Genomic DNA, 25,567 nt, shown 5'->3' on the forward strand with positions numbered 1-25,567 from the left:
AAAATAGGGATCTATTTTTATGCCAGTGTTTATTGCAGCATTAGTAACTGTAGTCAAAAAATGGAAAAACCCCATGTATCCACCAGTAGAGGAATGCATAAGCCAAATGTTGTATATACATATAATGGAATATTATTAAGCCTTAAAGAGGAATGGATTCTAATGCACAGACAAACCTTGGAAACACTGCTTTAAGTGAAATAAATCATACATAAAAGGACAATTATTGTATGATTCTATTCAGTGAAATATCTAGAATAGGCAAATTCATGGAGACGGAAAGTAAATTAAAGATTAGTAGGAGTTTTTTTTGCTAGGCAGGAAGGGCGGGCAAAGGAATGCCTGTCGAAACAGCTTGGGAAAATGGCCATGGAGACGCTGGAGAGGGTCCTCAGTTACCAGGATGACAAAGAGCAGGGCCGGACTGAAAAGGTCCTGGATGCCCTGTCCTGTAGTTTCAATATCAGATTGAAATGGTTTGGCAGATGCTTTGTATGCAGCATTTCTTTTTTGTTACTGTTGTTTTATCCTTGGAACTGGATTGCTATTCCTTTCTGGTGGCATAAAACTTTTTGTGTTGTTTTATACCCTAGGAAGAATTGCTGCATTGACCAGTGTGAACTTTTCACTGGGCTCTGTGAAGCAACTGAAGAAAATGTTTGAAACAAGATTGCTTGCAACAGACATTATCATTATTTTTCATATTCACCTTCTGTGCTTCTCGTTAGCGACATAGGAAGAGACTGGCCTCATTGTTCTGCGTGTTGCTGGTCTTGTGAATGGCCTGATGGAGTCTATGATGTACTCCATATGCAAGAGATACAGAAATTAAATGCAGTTCTGTTCAAAGTTGAAAGTCCAAAACTCTCCAAAAAGAGCATTTGAAAATTAATGCTGTGGTTTTGGTGAAGAATGCTTTTCCTGATAAAATAATCATTCCAAAAACAACTGTAGTGACAATTTAAGACCTTTTGTATTCTGGTAAAAACTACATGCTTGTATAAACTGTTAAATGCTTATAACTTTAAATTCATATGAGTCATTACTATGCCCTTCCAAAGACAAGGAGATTTTAATCATTGCCAATTGTAAATTATTTTCAGCCATTTTTTAGTCTTTTCAAAACGGCTTTGGGATGTGAATAATTAAGCATGGACCTGTTCTGAAAGACATATTCAGCTTTTTTTTTTTGATCTTTTAAAATGTGAACATTTTAAAAACAATTTAAAAAAACGCTTTATGTGAAAGTTTAAACTTTAAGCTAAAGATCGCTTATTGTATGGGGGCACCTGGGTGGCTCAGTTGGTTAAGTGTCCAACTCTTGATTTCAGCTCAGGTCATGATCTCACAGCTGTGAGATCTATCACCACGTCAGGCTGAGCGGAAGCCTGCTTGGGATTCTTTCTCCCTCTCTGCTCCTCCCCTCTCATTCTCTCTCTCTCTCTCTCTCCCAAAATAAATACACATCAAAAATTTTTAAAAACATTGCTTATTGTACATAATAAAAATATTTTTTTATAATTAAAAAAAATTTTTTAATATATGAAATTTATTGTCAAATTGGTTTCTATACAACACCCAGTGCTCACCCCAAAAGATGCCCTCTTCAATACCGATCACCCACCCTCCCCTCCCTCCCACCCCCCATCAACCCTCAGTTTGTTCTCAGTTTTTAAGAGTCTCTTATGCTTTGGCTCTCTTCCACTCTAACCTCTTTTTTTTTTCCTTCCCCTCCCCCATGGGTTTCTGTTACGTTTCTCAGGATCTACATAAGAGTGAAAACATATGGTATCTGTCTTTCTCTGTATGGCTTATTTCCCTTAGCATCACACTCTCCAGTTCCATCCACGTTGCTGCAAAAGGCCATATTTCATTCTTTCTCATTGCCACATAGTACTCCATTGTGTATATAAACCACAATTTCTTTATCCATTCATCAGTTGATGGACATTTAGGCTCTTTCCATAATTTGGCTATTGTTGAGAGTGCTGCTATAAACATTGGGGTACAAGTGCCCCTATGCATCAGCACTCCTGTATCCCTTGGGTAAATTCCTAGCAGTGCTATTTCTGGGTCATAGGGTAGGTCTATTTTTAATTTTTTGAGGAACCTCCACACTGTTTTCCAGAGCGGCTGCAGCAGTTTGCATTCCCACCAACAGTGCAAGAGGGTTCCTGTTTCTCCACATCCTCTCCAGCATCTATAGTCTCCTGATTTGTTCATTTTGGCCACTCTGACTGGCGTGAGGTGATATCTGAGTGTGGTTTTGATTTGTATTTCCCTGATGAGGAGCGACGTTGAGCATCTTTTCATGTGCCTGTTGGCCATCTGGATGTCTTCTTTAGAGAAGTGTCTAGTCATGTTTTCTGCCCATTTCTTCACTGGGTTATTTGTTTTTCGGGTGTGGAGTTTGGTGAGCTCTTTATAGATTTTGGATCCTAACCCTTTGTCCGATATGTCATTTGCAAATATCTTTTCCCATTCCGTTGGTTGCCTTTTAGTTTTGTTGATTGTTTCCTTTGCAGTGCAGAAGCTTTTTAACTTCATGAGGTCCCAATAGTTCATTTTTGCTTTTAATTCCCTTGCCTTTGGGGATGTGTCAAGTAAGAAATTGCTACGGCTGAGGTCAGAGAGGTCTTTTCCTGCTTTCTCCTCTAGGGTTTTGACGGTTTCCTGTCTCACATTCAGGTCCTTCATCCATTTTGAGTTTGTTTTTGTGAATGGTGTGAGAAAGTGGTCTAGTTTCAACCTTCTGCATGTTGCTGTCCAGTTCTCCGCACCATTTGTTAAAGAGACTGTCTTTTTTACATTGGATATGCTTTCCTGCTTTGTCAAAGATTAGTTGGCCATACGTTTGTGGGTCTAGTTCTGGGGTTTCTATTCTATTCCATTGGTCTATGTGTCTGTTTTTGTGCTAATACCATGCTGTCTTGATGATGACAGTTTTGTAGTAGAGGCTAAAGTCTGGGATTGTGATGCCTCCTGCTTTGGTCTTCTTCAAAATTACTTTGGCTATTCGGGGCCTTTTGTGGTTCCATATGAATTTTAGGATTGTTTGTTCTAGCTTTGAGAAGAATGCTGGTGCAATTTTGATTGGGATTGCATTGAATGAAGTTTTTATAATTTTTAAATAAACCCACAGTTACAAATAAAGTTTACTAGGGGATAAAGGAAGGGACGAATGAGGACTTATTGTTTAATGTTTTTAGAGTTTCTGTTTGGACTGATGAAAAAGGTTTTGAATTAGTTAATAGTGATGGTTGCACAACATTGAAGGCCATTAATGCCACTGTACTATATACTTAACAATGGTTACTATTGAAAAACAATCAATGGAAGTAGATACAGAGAAATAAGCAAAAGTAGGTTAAGTTGCAAAGGTGAGAAGTGCTAACAATTACATAGTGTTTACTATATTCTGGGCTCTTTTAGGTGGTTTTATATATGTTAACTCACTCAATCCTCACAACATTATTTTCCTTGTAACTATGAGAAAACGAGGCTCAGAAAGTTTAAGTAATTTGTGAGTGTCAAGTAACTAGTGGATAGAAAAGCCAAGATTTGAACCCAGGTAGTTTGTCTCTAAAAACCGTGCTTTGGTAAAATCATGCTTGCATTTTAACCATGCATTACTATTTCTGCCCATTATTTGGTTAGGTGCTGAATGAGGAGAATGAACCTAAGACTGTGAGAAGCAAGAGGCTAGGAGAAATCAGTCTATTTTTTGGTCACTCTGGTCTCATAAGACCATAAACTTTACAAATAAATCTCTCTCTCTCTCTCTCTCTCTCTCTCTCTCTCTCTCTCTTACAAATCTAATTCTTAATTGACAAATTTTATATCCTTTTGGTGTTCATACTGCCTTCCCAAGTGATTTCTTAGAAAGTAGTAGGGTATGATGACCCTTTAATCTGATGGAGTCATTGAATACCTGCTCTGCACATTTTTTAGCAATTGATAATCAACTTATTAAAACAGATGATATTTTTCAGCTTTATTGAGATATAATTGACACATGAAATTATAAGCCATTTAAAGACCACAAGGTGATGGTTTGATACACGTATACATTGTGAAAGGATTCCTTTATCAAGTCAATTAATACATCCATCACCCCACATATTTGCTTTTTCCTCTTTTTTTTTGGTGAACACATTAAAGTTTTACTCTCTCACCAATTACAGTTAAACAACAGAGTGTTACCCACTATATAGTCACCATGTTATACATTAGGTCCTCAGACTTTACTCATCTTATAGGTGAACTATAACTTTTATCAACTCCAACCTCTACCTATTTCTTCCACCCCACAGCCCTTCGAAACTATTGGTTTACTCTCTGCTTCAGTAAGTTTGACATTTTTTTAGAATATACATGTAAGTGATACCAGGCAGTGTTTATGTTTCTCTGTCTGGATAATCTTGCTTACCTTAACATCCTCCAGTTCATCTATGTTGTTGCAAATGATAGGATTTCCTTTTTTTAAAGGGTGAATAATATTCTATTGTATATATGTACAGCATTTTCTTGGTCTGTTCTCTTGTTGATGGACACTTAGTTTTTTGCCAAATTTTGGCTATTGTGAATAATGCTCTGACAAACAGGAGTAGAGATCTATCTTTGAGATAATTATTTCGTTTTCTTTGGAAAATGACACTTGAACAACACAAGGGTGAGGGGCCAGTCCCCAGGGAGTCAAAAACCCACATATAACTTTGACTCCCCAAAAACTTAACTACAAGTAGCCTACTGTTGACCGGAAGCAGAAAACAGTTGATTAACACATATTTTCTGTGTTATATGTACTATGTACTGTAGTATTACAATAAAGTAAGCTAGAGAAAGGAAAATGTTATTGAGAAAATCATAAGGAAGAGAAAAATGCATTTATAGTACTATAGTTATTGAAAAAAATCTGTATATAAGTAAACATGTGCGGTTCAAACCTATGTCATTCAACGATCAACTCCGTATCTAGAAGTGAGATTGCTGGATCATATGTCGTAGTTCTATTTTTAATTTTCTGAATATAGTCCATACTGTTTTCCATAGAGGCTTTACAAATTTAAATTTACAAAATAGATGATTTTTAAGGAGACATGGAGAAGATTACAAAAAAAAGTTGAAAAATGTGACTTCTTTTACTTTTTAATAAATGGACTCTGATAACATTAAGAATACTGTAACATAAAGCTGATCTGCATTCTTTCCAATACTTATTTATTTTCTGCTAATTGTAGCTTCAAACACATTAATTTTTATAGAAATGATGAGGCATCAATATTTAAGACATTTCTTGAACACCTGTTTTGTGCAAAACTAAAAGCCAGTATCTTTCCACGTAAGGGATAAATTACAGACATATCCTGGTGGAATTCTTGTCTAATTATTGCTTTTATTTTTTTCAGTATTGTGTCCTAGCTAGTTATTTAGAGAACTTGGGAATTGTTTAAGAGGTGAGTTACAACAATGAAATACAACAAAAATATTATCTTTGGATCATGTTATTTTCATATATATGAAAGCAGTTTGCAGTAAAATATTTATCATACTTTAAAAAATATAAGTACTCTCTGTTAAGTTTTAATAACCCTAGTTTGAAATTTAAAACATTTTAAGCACAACCCAGGGGAATTTTATATGATATAAGCCAATGATATCAGAACAACAACTGTGGCCTTTTATTAGCAGTTATGATTTGTAGCAAGTCTTTATTGCCAATTTTCACAACTCCCTTCCTCTTTCTTTTCTTTTCTTTTCTTTTTGTTTTGTTTTGTTTTTCCCTGTAATCAAGTCTTGTATTAGTGCTTTTGGCCCCTGGGATCAATCTGCACCAGACAACATGAAACAAAACTTCCGTCTAGTTCTATACTTCAGCTGTTACTGACTGGAATTCAATTATATATAAGACACATTGTTATTTAAAATTCAGTAGGACTAAAAATAAAACAAATAAGCCAAAAACTAAAAGGTTTGCTTCCAAGGAAACACTCGTTGATTACTAATAGGTATTATTTGAGGCTAGAAACATCCAGAATTTAGAAAAGCCCACTTGATAACTTATTTTCATATATAACCAAGTTATTAAGGAATCTTAATAATAGATGTGGGCTATAAATAGGACATTAATGAGTTTTTCATTAACCATTGTCTCTAATTCCATTTTAGAACTTTCTTCTCTGAACTTTGAGTACATCTGAATAGAAGTGACAGGCTTTCTGGCCACTTTCATGCATTGATTAGCCCAAATCAAAGAAATTCATTCTCACATTCAATTGAAAGATGTTAATTTCCCATTTTTTCCTACCTCTTAGATTGGCCTGACTTGCAGTGTAGATGCATAATCTGTTTTTCACCCTGGCTATCTTCTTTCCCTGTATTCCCAGTTCCATGCAGGGATGAAAAAGGCATTAATGAAAGAGGAGTAAAGAATATGATAGTATTACAGGTGTCCTAATGTGAATTTCTTTTGGGTTGTATTTGTGGGCTTATGGGAATTATTCACTGGGATACTCATATTGAATAATTTACTGATATGGGACGTATACTTTGTCTAATCACTAGAAGTCCTTCTGTAGCTCTCCATTTTGCCTTCACCCACTGGTATACACTACAGTTTACAGTAGGGCTATACAGTACAGTACAGATCAATCTCTTCTCTATGGAAAATGCTTTCTTGGACATGGTCATTTACAGAAGCTTTGGGTGAAGTAATTTCCAGAATTTCCATTGGTAGATGGGAATTCAGTGTGCTAGAGATTGGCTACTTGTATACCAAATCCATTTTCTTTTCTTCCTGGATACAGGGCTATTCCTGCGTTTCCTAGCTTTCCTTGAATTTGATGTGGATATACGGCTGAGTTTTAGCCAACAAAATATGAGTGTGGTGCTATTTCCAAGGTTAGCTCACTAGAACTTCTCATGTACAGTCCTCCATATTCTTTTCACATCTGCCTCCTTGAGGCAGCTAAGGACAGAGATCTAGGAAGACACCTTTGAAAATGATGGACCATAAGATGAAATAAATCTAGATCCAATTAAAGAATAGTTTCTTGCTCCTTTGTAATTTTTATAAGCTCCTTTTGTAATTTTTATAAATAAATTCTTATTTATAAGAAATAAATTCTATCATACACAAACCGTTATACATTTTGGAGTTTGTCATAGCAAGTAATCATATTTTAACTAATTCATGCATGCATTGTAGCTAGGCTTGTCATATTTAGCAAATAAAAATAAAGGGCATCAACTTAACATCTAGAAGTTAGAAAAGCCCACTTGATAACTTATTTTCATATATAACCAAGTTATTGATGGATCTGAATGATAGATATGGGCGGTAAATAGGATATTAGTGAGTATTTCCTTAACCATTGTCTTTAATTCCATTTTAGAACTTTCTTCTCTGAACCTTGAGTACATCTGAATAGAAGTGACAGGTTTTCTGGCCACTTTCATGCATTGATTAGCCCAAATCAATTTCAGGTAAACAAGGAAAAAAATATATTTTTTTTAATTAAAAATTTTTGTTTAACGTTTATTCGTTTTTGAGAGACAGGGAGAGACAGAGCATGAGTGGGGAAGGGGCAGACGGAGGGAGACACAGAATCTGAAGCAGGCTTCAGGCTCTGAGCTGTCAGCACAGAGCCCAACGCGGGGCTCGAACTCTCGAACTCTGAGATCATGACCTGAGCCAAAGTCAGATGCTCAACCGACTGAGCCACTCAGGCGCCCCAAGGAAAAATATTTTAAAATAAGTATGTTCCATGAAAATATTGAGGACATGTTTACATTAAAGATTATTTGTTGTCTACCAGAAATTCACACTTAACTGGGCATCCTATATTTTATGTCAACCCTGATTCTTATCACACTAAAAAGTGGGCATGTATGGCACTCCCAGTGTTTCCCTCTCTTGTTCCATTTTTCTGTGACTGCTCTATCTGGAATCAGATTTTCAGAAACATATGGAGGAAGGTAACCTTTTGGCTTCTACATTCACATTATGCCTGCAAACAAGGAGAAATGTGCCAGTCTTGTCCCCAAATTCTCCCAACCAAGTCATTCCAGCACCATGGCACAAGTTTCTCCAACTCAACAACCATCCATGTGGGGAATGTCATGTAAGCCTTACCTTCAGTATACTCCCTAAATTTCTGTATATGATTCTCTCAGAACCCAACTAGCTTTGTTTGGCACAGAGACTATTACCATATTTTTAATAACCATATAACTGAACACTCAGATAAATTCTTCCCTCTGATGGACTTGAGTCTTTCTTTTATTTGGCTACAAGGGGTAGGGAGAGTGAAGGAAGCAGATATGGTCAAATCTTAGTAAATCTTGTGACTAATGCCTAAAAGCTCCTCTTCAGAATGTAGAGAAGCTTATTAGCTATTGGGTTTGTTTGTTTTTTTTAAATCTTCAACAGGAATTCTCAGACAACAGGAGAAGTTCACTTTATTATAATTCCATTCAAGTTCCATTCTATTACATTTTTTCAGATCGTCAAAAACATTGAGAAAATGCAAAACTTATATGCACATTCTTAATTTCACTTCAAAAAAATAACACTTGACAATCAAATCTGAATAGTATTTCTCTTGGCCAGCATAATTCTGTGTCCTTCAATTTACATCTTCAATAAGTTCAGGCTATCAGTTTGTGTATAGCTTACCAAACTCTATGGTAACCCACATACTATGTGCTCTGTGCTTTCATTATGTGCTTCATATCATTCTTTCTGGTGTCATTATAATACAATATTTGGCAAAATGTAATACTAAATATTGGGTTGGAGTTTTGTTTCTTCACTTACTCTAAATAATTTAACCTATATTTCTCTAAGAGTTTGATTTCTTTCTAAGAAAGAGATTATGTTTCTTCTGTAAGGGCAGTATAACTTAACACACTGAAACAATATTAAATATAATTATAATTTCAGGGTTCAAGGGAAAAATTACACTCAAAAGTGAAAGCAACACATCTTTTCAAATCAATTTGAACAAAATGAAGCATTATTTTAAAAAATAATATACTGTATTAGAAATGAGAAACTGAAGCTCCAGCAAAACTGATAATAAAGTGGACAACAAACTTGGGTCAGAGACAAGCAATTATACTATTATTTTTAATTTTTTGGCATCAGCTGCTAGATCCATGAGGTGAAAAATGAAAATAGAAAAAGAAAGAGACTCAAATCACATAATTGTATTATATATTATTCATATTATACAGTATTCTGTTTTCTCAATCTAATTTTCTGTGGTTAGTATCAGAAATACTCGGTTTAATAAAACAATACAGTTTGTTATGGGATAGATGCTAAAGTAAAAGCAGAATGCACAAGGATCTAATATCTATTTAGTAAAAAGGAAGGAAGCCTTATTCAATGGAAATCAAATTTGATATTTTACATTATGCATTATACTTAGTATTAAGAAATTATTGAAAACATCTGCAAAGAAGAAGTAAATGGGACAGAATATTTGGAGCCTTATTCTTAATTCTACATAAGAGATAGATATTAGTGTAGGACAGGAGTTGGTTGACAAACTTTTTCTTTAAAGATCCATATGGTCAATATTTTAAGCTCTGAGGGCCATAAGGTACTTATCTAACTAGTCAATCTGCTGTTGTAGTGAGAAAGTAGTCAAAGATAATGCATAAATGAGTAATTATGGCTGTGTTTCAGTAAAACTATAACTACAGGCTATTGGCTAGATTTGATCCAAGGATCAGAATTTGTCCATCCCTGTTCTAAAACAAATGCACATTATGTTACTATCTCTCTCAAACACAGAGACTGTCTTCTGTTTCTGATTTTAACTTCTCAGTTTACAAATCATTTCCAGTTCTGGTTCATGCCAGTGTTAATTTCCCAACAACCTTGCCCTTTCTTTGAAGCTCACAATTGATATATTGAGAAGCCTATTGCAATGTGCTTTTTTTTTTTTAATATTTATTTATTTTTGAGACAGAGAGAGACAGAGCATGAATGGGGGAGGGGCAGAGAGAGAGAGAGGGAGACACAGAATCAGAAGCAGGCTCCAGGCTCTGAGCCATCAGCCCTGAGCCTGACGCGGGGCTCAAACTCACGAACCGTGAGATCATGACCTGAGCTGAAGTCGGACGCTCAACCGACTGAGCCACCCAGGCGCCCCGAGAAGCCTATTAATTTCTTCATAGCTCTAAAGAGAATGGACTCCTAATCAGATCTAATCATTTGCCCAGCTATTTGTGGTTTTAAACTGATGAAAATGTTAAGACAGTAGTCCACTGTTCAATAGCAAGATGACTCTTTCTAGAGGGGATTATACATGTCTTTTTTTGTTTTTAATTTTTTTAACTTTATTTATGTTGGAGAGAGAGAGCAAGAGAGTGAGAGAGTGCACGCACGCAAGAGAGAGAAAGTGAGCAGGGAGGGGCAGAGAAAGAAGGTGAGAGAATCTCAAGCAGGCTCTGCACTGCCCACACAGAGCTTGACATGGGGCTTGAACTCATGAAGCAGAGATCATGACCTGAGCCGAAACCAAGAGTTGGATGCTTAACTGACTGAGCCACCCAGGCGCCCCAGGGATTATACGTTTCTTAGTCAATTTGATTCTTTTTTAAAAATTGATATAGGGAGGATCCATGTATAGCATCTAGGTGATTTTGCTTTGAGCAGTTGAGATTTCTCATCAAATATTTATTATTTATTTACAGACAGGAAGACATTTTAATTAGCTTATTTTTGACTGGAGTTCTTACTGCATAGCAGATCACTTCTTTGAAATGACTTTCCTGATGAACTGCTTCGGTACCATGACTGTAAAAATAGCCTCTTGAGGGGCGCCTGGGTAACTCAGTCAGTTAAGCGGCTGACTCTTGATCACAGCTCAGGTCTTCACCTGTGGGGGGTTGTGAATTCAAGCCCCACGTTGAGCTTCCTGCTGAGCATGAATCCTGCTTAAAAAAATAGCCTCTTGATGGCCATAAATATCTGTCTCCACCCCTGAATCCCAAATGTGTATACATCATTTTTCACTAATTCATAAATTCAACAAATATTTGTAGAGACCTAGTGTGCAAAACATGTTGTACTTGATGTTTGGCCTTGGTTGAGTTTTGACTATATATATAGGCAAGGTTGAGTTACTATTTGTGAAATCAGTAAAAAAAAAAAAAAAATGTACGCCAATTAAAAAAAAATAAATGTCTTTTTATGCATAAGGAAAATTTCAATATCTTAAACCACCCAGGGTGGGATAATGATGAATCCAATGGGAACTGAATGCCCTTTTCAAGAAGTCTAGTGAACTTTGTTGAAGTGGAAATCTTTGGACTAGCTTTCAAAGTTATTTAAAGGATTAGATGCCTCAGCTTCTATTTTCTCTTCTTCTGGATCCCCTAGAGACAAATTCTCGCTTCATTTTATTCTCCATCTCTAAGCCATGTTTGAGTTTTTGTTTGTTTGTTTGCTTTTTCCTTGACTGTGACAATAAAAAACTTTTGGCTAAAATTGGGTGCTCTTAAGTAGCATCATGTATAGATTTGTCAGATGCTCACCAAACTTTTGTCTTCACATTTCCTACCAAAATGCAGCTGATTTTCATATTCACAGTAGTCATATTCTATAAACTTATTAGGAATGATGAATTAATGAACAATGAGCTGTTACTCCTAGGAGAAATGTAAGATTAGTTTCCTAAGAGTCTCTGGTTGTATTGTTGTCAACTAATCAGTATATAGAGGTTTTTGTGTGTTTCTATCTAAAAACATTTTATTTAATAGATGTTATTGATTCATTAGCCTTGGACTCAGCCACAACACTATAATTCATGCTTGAATGAAACTTATCTAACACATGTATCATTCTTATGCTTAGGAAAACTTCAGCACTATGCTTTGGAGACCATTTTAAACAGTAAAATCACCAAGAAGAAGCATAAAATTGCAAATAATGTGGCACCAAATAAACGGCAAAGAAGATAATCAGAAGGAGAGCTGAAACAAGAAAACAGAACATCATCTTGTTTGACCTCCATTGGGAACCTGCTCTAAAGGTAACTCAAATTTTTTGATATCCTTACATGTCTATGAATGACCTTGAAACGGCTTTGATTATTGATTGTAGAGGTGCAAATGCATTTTAGTGAGGTGAATTTTTTTTGTAATATTATTTATTTTGAGAGAGAGGTGGGGAGGGACAGGGAGAGAGAGAGTGAGAATCCCAAGCAGGCTCCTCACTGTCAGCACAGAGCCTGACATGGGGCTTGATCCCACGAATGGTGAGATCATGACCCGAGCCCAAATCAAGAGTCAGACACTTAACCAACTGAGCCACCCAGGTGCCCTGTGAATAGGTGAATTTGTAATTATGGAATCTGTAATAATGAAGAATGACTGTACTTTGTCCTATTTTCTTCCTTTAATGCATATTTTTTACTTAGTTTTATTCAAATTTACCTTATAGCAAGATGGAAAGGAAATAGATTTTATTACTTGACTTATGTTGTTTTCCACTTAACTTGGTAGTCTACACACCATCCAACTGCTATTTTTGTATTGATAATATTGCTATTTATTGATATTGATTATAAGGGCTTACATTCCCTGTTGTTAAAGAATGGAGTGAAAAGTTGACTGGTAGATTTAGCAGGTGATCACGTACAATTTGTCTTAAGGTGCAACTCTCATGAGGCATTAAGAAATGGAATACAATATACTCTTAAACTCCCTTACAACATTTTCAGCTTCTGCCTAAATGATGCAAATCTGTGCAAAATTAACTCCAATAGTAATAATTTCTGACTGTTTTAAGTAATGTATTTTCAAAGTCCAAATTCTGTGCTGCATAAAGAAATAATTATTTCCACACATGGTTAAGTCCTCTTTGCATGCTAGAAAGACATTTTGATTGTAAACTTTGAATTTATTAAATTGTATGTACCATATAATTTTTTCCTAAGGAAGTCTTAGCATATATACATGGCTATGCTTTTTAGAACAGACCCAAACCAAATAATACCCTGGCATATTTTTGACTCTGCTCCCAATACCTGCCAGACCTTAAGCTCCACAAGGAAGGAGACACTAGCTCTCTTTATCACGGTTATTTAAAGAATGCATGACACATAGTAGAGGCTCAACAAATACTGGCCAAATAAATGAGTAAATGGGTCAGTATATCTATACCACAACATAAAGAATTAGGAAGGATTTATTCTCCAAAGTCTACTACCCTAATGATTTTGAGCCTTTAAAAAGAAAAAAAAAACATACCATAAAATACCATAAGATATTTTTTCGTATCATCTTATTTCAATATGATTTTACAAGTAATCTCATGGAATAATTAAAAATAATATTTATTATAAACTGATGTGAGTTAAAAAACAAAACAAAACATAATAAAAACCCTGTAATACATATTTTGGCTTTTCAATGGAATCCAAATTTCATCACCAGCTTACTGACACCCAACAAGCCAACCCTTTGGTATGTCTCTATACTTTCTCGTTAACTGTACACTCTGCTTCTAGTTCAGTAAAAATTGAAGTCAATATAAACAAGCTCTGAATCATAAAAAAAGATTACTAGGAAATCCCTAAATATTTGGAAATTTAAAAATTGACTTCTACAATGATTTACGTGTCAAAGAATGAATTAAAATGAAAATTAGAAAATATTTTGAGCTGAGTGACAACAAAACACTATATGCCAAAAATTTGGAGTGCACTTAAAACTACCAGAAGAAAAAAAATAATGTACTGCTTTATACCAGAAAAGGTGAATGGGAAAATTAGTGAACTAAGCACTGCTCTAAATAGCTTGGGAAAATGGCAACAAATGACACCTAAAGAAAATAGAAGAAAAGAAATTATAAATGTTAAGAACCAAAATTATTAACATAGAAAACAAACATACATTATAGAGACCTAGCAAAACTAAAAGCTGATTCTTTGAAAACACTGAAACATTCTTAAGCACCTGGATAAACTGAAGAACATTAAAAAAAACAAGGGAAACAAAACCAGTGGGAGAAACAAAAAAGGAAACTTCACTAACAATCCTACAGACATTAAAAATATATCACAGTAACTTCAAAAATATTTAAGAAGCAAAACATGGGAATAAATTTCACTAAGGTGTGCAAAATATCTACAAGGAAACATGTAAACCATGAATATGGGAAAATTAAAAAATAGATGTAAATGTAATAATAGAGATATAAATGTAGTAATAGACAAAACTTTTCATGGATTGGAAGATTCAGTATTTCAAAACATCAGTTCTCTTCAGATTACCCTCAAACACCAACATTTTTGTCCAGAGTTTAAAAACCTTATTCTAAAATCTGTATAGAATAACAAACATTCAAGACTAGCCGGGAAATTCTGAAGTAGAATAAAAAAGTGAGAAAACTTGCTCTGATAGATACTAAGACATTACAAAACTAGTGTAAGTTAAGACAGTTGTTGGCATAAGGATAGAAAAATAGGGAAATGAAGCAAAATTAGAATCCAATAACGGAAAACAGAAACACAATATAAAACAAAGGTGAATTTTCAGAGCAGTGAGAAAAAGACTATGAATACATAATGTTGGATTATTGGATATGCGAATGAAAAAAAAGTGAAATAAATTTGACCCCTACTTCACACTTTACCCCAAGTGGAATGAAACTAAATGTAAAAGGGAAACAAGTAATTCCACTGTAAAATAAGGTAGAAAATTACCTTTATTGGTGGGAGGGAAGGGGGAGTTAAGAAAATGTTTCTTTAACAAAACACGCACACAAAAACACAGCTAACCATAAAGGAAAATATTCATAAGCTACAATACAATAAAATTAAGAAATTCTGTTTATTGAAAGACAGGAATAAGATAGTGAAAAGACAAGCCACTGATTGGGAGAAGATATTTGCAATGCATATAATAAAAAGTGCTTGTTTTCTGAAACTTCAGTTTCTGAAACTGTGAATAATTCCCATAAGTCAGTAAGAAAAAGTCCAAGAGAAAAATGGCCATAAGAAATGAACTGGTACTTCAAAAGAGATTTTATGAAAATGTTTAAGAAACATTTAAAATGCTGGTTAATCTCATTAATACCCAGATAATAATAATTAGAAAAGTGTAAGTTGATGAAGAATCAAATATGATTACACAACCACCAGAATAGGTAAAAATAAAATTACTAAGGCACCTGGGTGGCTCAGTCGGTTAAGCATCTGACTCTGGGTTTTGGCTCAAGTCATGATCTCATGGCTCGTGAGTTTGAATCCTGAATGGGACTCCGCACTGCCAGTGAAGAGCCTGTTTGGGATTCTCTCTCTCTGCCCATTCCCCATTTGCACTGTCTCTGTCTCTCTCAAAATAAATAAACTTAAATAAATAAAACAATTTTTAGGTAAATAAAAATAAAATTACTAACACTGCCATGTGCTGACAAATATATGGAGGACTGTAAGTCAATACATTGTTGATATGTCTATAAATTGCAGCTGCTTTTGAAAACCAAAAGATATCATCTACTGAAATTCAACAGATACTTGCTCTATGATCCTTGCAAATCAACAATAAGGAGCTTTACATGCCTTAAGAAAAGAAGTTCCCAATAAGTAGATGAATCTGTGATATGTTTGTTACTGGAACATCTGGAAAAGGAGGTATCATTACCAGACAAGAATGGGAACTGAAATAAGAGATTTCCTAATCTCATTTAATAGATGGAAGACAGTTGTAAGCAGTGAACGGCTAGTGTCGAAGAATCACGCATAACATAAAACTATCATTAGAGCATCACTTTTAAATTTCACAGAAAATTCCTGCTGACTTTCAGCACAGGCTGCATAGCCTTCAGCAACATGTTGCTCAGTTGATGAAAAAAAATGAAACAGGTAGGGACGTTTAAGCAGACAGGAAATGCTAACAAAACTTTCCCATTCTCTGACATGACACAAAATTAATGCTGACAGTGCCCAAGGTGATTGGGTCATATATCATTTGTGCCTTAATAAGTCTAAAATAGTACTTGCAATAAGCCTAAAAAAAACTATGTATTAAGAAAGCAGTTGGTCAAGTTTTAATACTCAGCTTTTTTTTTCTTTGAATATTTCATAAAATAATGCTGAACAGTAAAATCATTGGCATCTTAGATTTGATGATATTCCATGAGATATTGCCTCTTCATGCTAATTCTCATACATATTCATAGAACACAGGAAAAGACAAAAAGTATGTACAACAAAATATTAAAATCATTTACCTTTAAAAACTTTAGGTTATATAAACTTGTAAGATCTTCCGGTACTTCTACACTTTAAAAAGTTTTGGGGCACCTGGGTAGCTCAGTTGGTTAAGCGTCTGTCTGACTCTTGATTTCAGCTCAGGCATGATCTCACTGTTTGTGAGTTCCAGCCCTGCGTTGGGCTCTGTGATGACAGCATGGGGCCTGCTTGAGATTCTCTCTCTCCCTCTCTCTCTCTGCCCCTCCCCTGTACACACACACTCTCTCTCTGTCTCTCTCAAATAAATAAACTTAAAAAAATTTTTAATTCTGGGCATGCATTAAGAAGTCTAAAATCTAATCAATGCTAAGCTTTATGGAAGGAGGCTTACTTGTAAAGGCATCTATGACTACTTAAATGTCTAGAACCATAGCTTCCTACACATTGGTCCAAAAATGACCAGGGGATCAAGGTTTAGAGAGCCAACCTCAGAGTTCCTGGTTCTGTGTCTCAAAATTCTGCAGTTTGCTTTTAAAGAACTCCAAGGATGATTCCGATGCAAAATTAGGTTGCTCTATGGCACATTAAAAGATTTTCCATAACATGAGATGTAGTTATATCAAGTTAAGAGGTGATTATCCACAATAACCATTATTTATTGGACTTTCCCTGGACAGTACCAGCCACTAGATTCATTTAACTTACAAAAATAATCAAGCAGATATTAACATTCTGTTTTTATAGATGCGTACTCTTACTCTACAGTTCTCTCTATGCTTACACCTATCACTTTGTAAGCAGCTAGAGAACACATGCTGCTGTTTTAATAAAGAACTCTATTTTGTACACAAAAGTCAGAGGTCCACATACTGTATTTCTTCTTTCTTCTGTACTTGGACTAAACAAAATGGAAGCAAGAGGTATTACCGATTCCCTGTGGACTTTTGTCTCATACATGAAGCTTATTAAGTAGAGAGAAACATCATGCCAGCAACTCAGATGACTTTGGATATATATAGTCAAGGCATTGCTTTCTGTCACTATATTATGCAACAGGATAGCGTAAAATATTTGGTGAGAACATTTTAAATTTCAAAAATCACACTCTGATGACTCTTTCAAAAGCTCTAAGGGGTTTCCTTTTTTTTAAAACAGCAATTTTTTAATTATTCCATGTTTTCTGTAGCAATAACGTATGGAAAATGTGGATATTAAGCATACGTTTTAAGCCACAAAAACAGTAAAAGGACTGAATTGTTTTGAGCACAGGTCGAATGGTGTGCTTGTGTTTTCACCAAGATAAACTTAAAGAGCAATGTTCCCAAACAAGATATACACACAGCCAAAAAAACAAAAGCAGAGCAACAACAAGAACAAAAACAAATAGAGGTGAACATTATTTTGTAACTTTTATTTGCTGGAAATTATGTCATTTCACAACATGATAAATTTACCAAGAAATCATAGAAGGTTCAAGAACCTTTTCTTGTACTTTTATTCAATAACATGAAATGTAATACATTCCCAGGGGTTTCGTGTGTCCTTACTTTATTTTGTCCAATGAGGAACAAATATAACAGCTTCTCACATTGGGGAACTTTAGTGAAATCTTATTAATTTGCATGCTAAAAAATATGATTATTTAACTTGTTAGTATATCATCTAGGATGGACTGAACAGAAGTATTTTCTCTTTACTGTCTATAAAGATTAGCTTTGATTATACAAGTAATAAAGCCAATGATATTCCAAAGACCCATTTCAACCTATTCCAGAAAAAAAATTATTTTTTAAAAGTAAGTTAATCTTAACTTATGAATGAATGTAAGCTACTAATTGCAAATTAATCTCACGTATTGGGGCACCTGGGTGGCTCAGTCAGTTAAGCATCTGATTTTGGCTCAGGTCATGATCTCATAGCTCATGAGTTCCAGCCCCACGTCAGGCTCTGTGCTGACAGCTCAGAGCCTGGAGCCTGCTTGGGATTCTGTGTCTCCTTCTCTCTCAGCCCTCCCCTGCTCATGCTCTGCCTGTCCCCCCACCTCTCAAAAATAAATAAATGTTTAAAAAAGTTTTTTTTTTAATCTCATTTATTTACTTCAAAAGGACCACTAGGACTTCCATTTGTAAATAGTTGTGAACAGTTAAGAGAGGGAGAGAGAGAGAAGGATTGATACAGAGAAAGGAGAAAGGCTGGAGACTTGCTAGTGTCACCTGGGTGAACTGAGGTGCTTTCAGAATTTCCAACAAAGACCAAAATATTTCATTTCCAGTGTCACACTTTTACTTTGTAAAATATAATACAATGCTCTAAATCCACAGTGGGTTTAAGAGGGTTAAACCTTATTTAAAGAGGCTTCACCAACACAAGCAATTTAACTTGTCCATTTGTTTGGTACTCCTGTAGTTTTTAAAGCTCAGGACAGTTTTCCAAAGAAGGATTGGGTTGGATGAGAACTTTCCCTTGTCAACTAAAAGAAAGAGAATTGCAGTCGAGGAGGTGGGGAAGGAGACCTTGCCTGGTACCTTGACTAGGACTACATTGCTGGGCAGCACATAGTTGAGGTTCTGGAAAGTGACTTTCTTAAGTCACCCTTGCCATTAATTCCCTTGGAAAGTCTTTGTGTACACTCAAGAGTCCAAGTTTTAAGATCATTGATTTAGAGAATTTCAGTAATCTGCAAAAGCCCACACAGATTAACATGTAGCTTAAACTCCCTGACTGCAGAAACCAAGTTCTTAACCACTGCACTGCAATCCATTCTTTTTTCATTAAAGATAAATTCTACATAGAAACAAATGCCTATTACTTTTTAGTATTTGTAAGTATCACACTGTCTCATCTCTAGCTCTCATTATAGAATGATGCTATTTTAATTGCTTTGATCTGTAACTATACCTTTTTACTGGGATTTTTTTTCATTCATATAGTTCTAATTTCTGGCAATCAAATTTAAGCCTCAGGAAATAGTATATCTATTGGAAATATCAAATAAACTTTCTACGTTTCAGTTTAGGAAATTTTATAGTGGTGAGGTAATGATGTTTAAAAGCAAATTTCTTGGTGTTTAGATTTATGGTTTGGCTGTTCTGTGCTTCTCTAGTTTATTTTCTGTTCCACTTTATATTAATACAATACTACAACATTATTATAAGATAAATGTTTCAGCTTTATTCATTAGAAAAACATTACAATTTTGTTCTAAAAACATTAATCATAGTAATTGCACTAAATTAATACTGTACATTCAAAATAATCTGTTTGCCTCTGCCAGCTGGAAATCTGTGTCTCACTAGGGAATAACATACAACCACTATAGAGAAACCAAGCTGATGTTCCCCTTCTAGAATATTTTAACTGTGTTTGCACCGTTGACAATGAAGGTTATAATATTTTCTTTGTATTTTCTAAACACGTTGTGGCTTACCACCAATAAATCGTTTTGAGGTATAGAAAATACTGCACTTGCCATTGTGAAGGAAGGTGGAAGGAATGGAAGAAGGAAGGGAAGGAAAGAAGGAGGGATGGAGGGTGGAAGTGAGGGAGGAAAGAAAGGAGGGAACGAAAGAATCGAGACACACAAGTTGTTAGAAAAGACATTTAGACTTGGAAGGGAGCTTAGATATCAACCAGGTTAATTATTTCATTTTCTAGACGGCATATCACCAAACTTGGAACTACAAACCATATATTCTTTTGAATATTAGAAAAAACCAAATGAATTTTTTCAAAGATATGCCTTCCTTATAGTGAAATAGTCTCTCTTTTATAATGAAGTTTTGATGGCTGCCTGGCTTCTTCATATTTTATTCCCCTCCCTCAGAGTTATTACTAATAATTCTACAACAGTTGGGAAATAGACAATAAAAACTTATGAGCTTCTTGGGCCACAGTGGATATTGTGTATATAATGATGTCACACAGGAAGGGCTATGGTGTCATGGTTCCTGCCAAATAGGGTTACCCACTATAGTTCAGATTGTAACCTGGAAATTATTTTCCCTATCCCAAAGTGAGTAATATATAAATGTCCCATCTACTGACCCAGAGCTTTGAACACAGGTGCAGGAGGCAGTGATAGAAAGAGATAGTTGCACTGACAGTTTAAGTATAAAAAGAAGCCTTTCCTGGTAACAAATAGCTCATGATCAGTATTTTGCAGAGCTTATTCAGGCAAGGGATCCTCCTTAGCAGTTTCACAACTGAGACTGGATGCTCCAATACATAATCGGAGGCAGAAGATTTGTGCATATAAAGTGCATACTTAATGTTCCCTGGCAGAAATTCCCCAGATCATTCACCTTTATCTCCAATTCCATACTTTTGGGTAGTCATTACCAAGAATTCTTGAATAATCAGGGTAGTGCTTATGTTCTCCAGAGTCAGGAGACCTTTCTGGAGTCACTCTTTATCTCCAATTCCATACTTTTGGGTAGTCGTTACCAAGAATTCTTGAATAATTAAGGTAGTGCTTATGTTCTCTAGAGTCAGGATATACCTCATTCTTCTTCCCATTCTTCCATAAAGTTCATTCCTGTGAAAGAAACGCTATCTGCCTTCCAGAGAACCACTAAAAAGGGCGGATGTGGGTAGCAGTCACTACTGTAGATTTTCTTGGGAGGTAGCCCATTGTAGGATGGCACAGAAATCCTTTACAATCAAATATTACCCATTTCTTGTTTAGGTTTCTTCACTACTGCAAATTATCACCAGTTTACTTTCTCCCCAGTGTCAAAGAAAAATTATGCCAGAGCGTTAAACAGTCAAGAAAGATTTTTTTCAAGATGATCGAACTAGGAGATTGAACTCTGCCTATACTAAAGGTGGGAGGGCTCAACTTTTGAAACAGAAGGTGGGAAAGTTTCAAGCACTAGGGGGTGCTAGTGGGAAGGCACCAGGGGTCTTCAGGAGGTTGGTTGGCCGGTGTGCTTAGGCCACCTGTGTTTATTTTACTAATTGGCTAATTTCTGCTTATCAGAGTTAGGCTCCTACTCTCCCATAAGGGCTGGGAAATCGGAACTCTATCTTTCTAAAAGGATTATATTTCAGAGGCTTGCCTTCCAGCTTCTTAAGAAAGATGTATCTGGTTGGTTAAACTGGTATAGCCTGGGAGGAGATTTACATTTCAAAGGAGCAGGGGAAAAAATGTATAATTGGAAGTTTTCTAAAGGAAATACTGTAAGAAAAGTGAGGTCAGGGGCCTACAGTCGGGAGGAAGCCTGTCTAAAGTTTAGTTAAGCTGCATAGAACAGTAGAGCCATTTTGTAATCAATGTTTTAGCCTCCAGTTTTTTGCTCAGATATTTTCTCTTTCTACAATTTTCACATATTTTTTTTTTAGTACACATAACTCCCTCTTTTTTTGAATGTGTTCAGAAACTCCCAGTTCCTCTTTTTTTAATATGCAGAAAAACATTAGTTTTCTCTTTTCTCCTTTCCTTTCAGAAAGTAGCATATTCAGGATGTGTAGAGTGAGGAAATTTTCACCTTTCACACCTCAGGAGCCCTTTTCCTGAGCAAAGCATCATTCATATTGATGTGAATTGTGTCAGTTCTTTGTGTATAAAGTCTTCTGCAGTCGGTTCTGTATTCAAACAATATATAGTTTCTCATCACAAGAAAAGAATGCTCAAGATTTGAACGGAACTAATGTGAAACCAGAAAGCAGAGTTCAAATATGCTCCCAAACCTGCCCACAGGGCAAGTCAGTTTGGTTGCTCTGTATTTGTGCCTTTACTAAATGCAGAGGTGCCCTAGGAAAAGGTAAATAACTGTCATATCCTTGCTTCTGGGCATGTTCTTCCTTATTCATGTAATGTGGGTTTTACACTAATTTCTCAGAAATATATGTTTACGTACCATCCCTTTACTTACAAAGCATCCGTTAAACTGATTACTAAGTGTGTGCATATTAGTATTTCAAGTCTGAGACTTTTTATTCTTTTCCAACTCCACACTGCTATTTTTATGAAGCTGCAAAAGCACACCCCTCTCAAAGGAGAGTTAATGGACTAGTTTTGCCTGTTTTCTAGTTCAGAAGGGTATTCCCCATGGGGGGAAAATCATAGCTTCATTAACCATTGCTGGAGTACTTTCCTGCTTTAAAATGCTGCCTTGAGGCTTTTAGTGGGTGTCTGTGAAGAAAAGTGACAGAGGATTTGATGCCATAGGTCCGACCTTCACTTCATGGGCATGGCTGCTGCTCATTACAGAATATCCTTGTGCACTAGGTGAGGAATTTCCTCTCCTCCCAGAGGGCTCTCATGTAGGGGTAATAATGGGTCTTGATTTTTCACTTCTTTTATTAAACCAGCAGATTGATATCTGGAAGGAGACTTTGACAATCTAATGAATGATGTGTTACAATTATGTTGAAACCACTGGTCCCATGTTACCTGTTCATCAGTCACCCTGTTACCATAAAACTTGTCAAAGTTGAGATGCAGATGGTATGGAATAGACTGTTTCAGAGTCTATATTAGTCAAAAATTATATCAGCAGCTGGAAGAATGCATTTGGAATGGCAAAGTCTTGGTTTCTTTGTTTGAAAAGAAGATCCATGCATCTATGTATGCTATCCACACAGATGGGTCTCAGTACTACCTTCTGATTCTTAGGTTGATCATTTAAGTCTTTTGTTTTGATGGCCTTTTCTGTTTTTATAAACTTGGGACGACTATCCCAAAATACATCAAAATGTAATGATTGAGAAAGCAATGGTTGTGGTTGTGAAGAAAGAATAATGATAAAGGAGCCGTGAGCTTTCAGATACTAAATAGTTATCTTAAAGCACAGTAGGTAATACACTGTGTTAACAGTACAAGGATCAGTGGATCACTGAGGAAAAGAAATATAGAAACAAACCCTATATCTAAGGGTTTAGTTAAAAGAGTAAATAGAGAAATTATGTGAGAAAAGAAATCAAGTTGGAATCACATCTTACATTTTTCAGTACAACAAATGCTAAAAGACAAGTCAAGTTGAAGTCATTAGATAAAACCATAAATGAAAAACAAAAACAAAAAAATTGATGTATTTGTAAACCTAAGTGAGGAATTCCTAAGGATAAATACAGTGAAGGTATTAATAAATAATGTATGATATATTTGGCATCCCTCCAAACAACAAAATCATCACTGGTATTAAAATATCAGAGATGCATAAAGAGAAATATTTGCGAGGCACCTGGGTTGCTCGGTTGTAGAGTGTTTGACTTCAGCTCAGATCATGATCTCCCAGTTTGTGAGTTCAAACCCCGCGCTGGCTCTGTGCTGATAGCTCAAGAGCCTGGAGCCCACTTCAGATTCTGTGTCTCCCTTTATTTCTGCCCCTCACGACCATTCACACTCTGTCTCTCTCTCTCTCTCTCTCTCTCTCTCTCTCAAAAATAAAAAACATTAAAAAAATTTTTAAATTTTTTAAAGAAAAATATTGCTATAATTATGATTAAAACTTAACATATGTAATATATACAGTACTTATAAATCAGATATAAATAAAACTCAAATTCACTGATCAAACTGACAATCCTGAAAGATAATTCAGAGGAGAAATACAAATGACTGATAAATGTACAAAAAAACCATATTAGTAATTAAAGAATTAAAAATTTATCTGATAATGAGATTTTTTTAAAAAGATGATAAAATTTGCAATATATACAATGGAATGTTACTCAGCCATGCCATTTACAATGACCTGGATGGAGCTAGAGAGTATTATGCTAAGTGAAATAAGTCAGTCAAAGAAATAGAAATACCATATGATTTCTTTCACTCATGTGGAATTTAAGAAACAAAACAAATAGATATGGGGGGCGGGGAAGAGAGAGGCAAACCATAAAACAGACTCTTAACTATAGAGAACAAACCTAGGGTTGCTGGAAGGGAGGTGAGGAAGGGGGGATGGGTTAAATGGGTGATGAGTATTAAGGAGGGCATTTGTGATAAGCACTGGATATTGTGTGTAAATGATGAGTCACTAAATTCTACATCTGAAACTAATATTACACTGTATGTTAACTAACTGGATTTTTAAAAAAAAATTTAAATGTTTATTTATTTTTGAGAGAGAGACAGAGTACAAACAGAGAGAGAGGGAGACACAGAATCTGAAGCAGGCTCCAGGCTCTGAGCTGTCAGCACAGAGCCCAACAGGGGGCTCGAATTCACGAACCGTGAGATCATGGCCTGAGCTGAAGCTGATGTTTAACTGACTGAGCCACCCAGGCGCCCCTTAACTAACTGAATTTAAGCAAAACCTTCAAACTACAAAAAAAAAAAAAAAATTAAAACATTAAAAGATGATAAAATTTGGAAAATGTTTTAAAATGATATAAATATGCTCTTTGGAGGATTATGGGATTGTGGCTCTCAATCTTGTCAGCCTAAATCATTCATCTTATAATAAATTATAATGGCCCTTTGACAATTTTGAAATGAAATTCATAAGTAGAATAAAGTACTAAATGAATAAGTTCCAGACAAAAGTGGGAGTACAGTACCCTATCTGGACTCTAAAGAAGAAAAAGGTGTTACTCAAATGTACTAATAATGCTGAATACCAAATAACTCATTTATGGGATCTGTCACTAAGATACTTGGTGACTGTTTTTGAGGAAGAATGCTGTGAATTGATAACTCCTGGTAGTCCTTTTGAAAAGTTGCTTATAAACTCATTTGGCTGAATAGCCATTCCTCTTGTTCATGTTTCATTTGTTGTACAGTAATGACACTGGAAAAGGATGTCTTTTAATGCAATTATTTTTTAGGTTGTTAAACACAGATAAACCTTTTGTATTCAGTTTCAGTAATTTTATGCAAGCAGAAATGCGTATTATCATCCAGGATGTTCCTCCCATTGAACTTAAAATTTGGTTGACTGCAGTCGTTGTTACACAGCTAATTTTCAAAAATCTTTTGCCATCTCATCAATTTCTCTCAAAGGAGTATCTTTGCTGAATGAAATAGAAGAGATGATTTCATTTGGATTTCTTTCCACCAATGGGCAGCTGCTAAAGATTAATTATTTTGTAAGATCGCATGGCCAATCACGCTTTGTGATATTGGCACTATTCTAAGAAATGAAACCTTTATTCTACCATAAATATTTGTAAAAATTTGTACTTTTTATAAAAATTGCTGTGACAGCATTATGAGTTTTAAAGTCCCCTTTGAATCTTGTATGATGTGTCTTTGACAATTCTGTGAACTTATTGCTTTGTAAGATACTCCATTTATCATTTGATTTCATTGGTCTGTCAGAAATGTGCAAAATAATAATTGAGTTTTTAATCCAATCATACCATCTTTTAATTGGAGTACTTAGGTCATTTACACTTACTCTAATGTTTGC

General features: G+C 35.3%; 1 long non-coding RNA gene and 1 pseudogene across 3 annotated transcripts in view; both read left to right on the forward strand.

Moving 5' to 3' along the window:
- The window catches only part of LOC113600602 (uncharacterized), a 210,123-nt gene that overhangs the window by 89,341 nt on the left and 95,215 nt on the right, over window positions 1-25,567 (forward strand). For all 3 annotated transcript variants that reach the window (XR_008292545.1, XR_008292546.1, XR_003421673.2), the window contains exon 3: window positions 11,870-12,047. This is a non-coding gene — a long non-coding RNA (uncharacterized LOC113600602). The remainder of the gene's footprint in view (window positions 1-11,869; window positions 12,048-25,567) is intronic.
- LOC106975515 (vesicle transport protein SFT2A-like) lies at window positions 369-939 on the forward strand (annotated as a pseudogene).

This window comes from Acinonyx jubatus, chromosome F2 (genome assembly GCF_027475565.1).
Source record: "Acinonyx jubatus isolate Ajub_Pintada_27869175 chromosome F2, VMU_Ajub_asm_v1.0, whole genome shotgun sequence".
NCBI classification, from domain to species: domain Eukaryota; kingdom Metazoa; phylum Chordata; class Mammalia; order Carnivora; family Felidae; genus Acinonyx; species Acinonyx jubatus.